Genomic DNA, 986 nt, shown 5'->3' with positions numbered 1-986 from the left:
CATTCACGTTTCACGTGTACTTCAAGACTCACTAAGTCATGAAAAATGTGTTGTATGGCCAGGTGCTGTGGCGCAGTTATCGAATCCTTAGTACACAGGCAGCTCTATAGGTGGCGCCACAAGTACCAAGCACCAAATAATTTAAATTTTGAATAATTCTTTTAAAATTCCAAACAACTTTTACTATTGTTAACATATAAATCTTGATAAAACCTGTAATTAACCAATGCGTTTTATTAATATCTTCGATTTACATTTCAGGCATCGACAAGTGTTGAATTATTAATCCTTTCATTCTATATTTATGTAAAGTACATTTATTATATGCAAGTATGATGTCGTAAGTATTAATTAAATCTTCAATAGTAAGCAAAAATATATCATATTGAGGTTATGTTGCTTTGTTTTGGTGTAAGGTTCCATTGGCAGCTCTTCAGGGGGCGCCACTTGCTTTCCAGATTTGCGAGGACACGCCACCACACATCGTCTTTGATTCCCTATCAAAATGCAGCGCCCCTGTAGATTAACTACAATCTTATCGTTTCTTGCAAAAGATGGAACCCCGGAAATCTTCCCTTAAATATATTTTTTTTTAATTAATTATTAAGCTCTTAATTCTTAAGAAAATTCGCGACCTACCTTTTATATTAATAATAATTCATAAAACTATCTTTATATAACAAAAAAAAAAGACACAAATTAAATTTAAATTAATTAATTAATTATCAATTTTTTAGTATTATGTACATTATGAATCGTTCATGAAAGATTATGAATATCATTTATATAGTTTTGGCATATTGTATGTAACTATAGGTAATACTTTTAAATAATTCAACCTCCAAATTTCCGCGTTGTTGTACACGTGGTCCATTCAATATGACAAGACCGACAACCGAATTCCCGTCTATCGAAATTCCGACTATATCGAAATCCCGACAGTGTCTGTTATTATTATACATTTCTACAATAACACACGTAGTCGT

Source organism: Nicrophorus vespilloides, unplaced genomic scaffold, assembly GCF_001412225.1.
Source record: "Nicrophorus vespilloides isolate i.1.1-1 unplaced genomic scaffold, Nicve_v1.0, whole genome shotgun sequence".
NCBI classification, from domain to species: Eukaryota; Metazoa; Arthropoda; class Insecta; order Coleoptera; family Silphidae; genus Nicrophorus; species Nicrophorus vespilloides.
Note: the sequence above shows the minus strand (reverse complement) of the source record.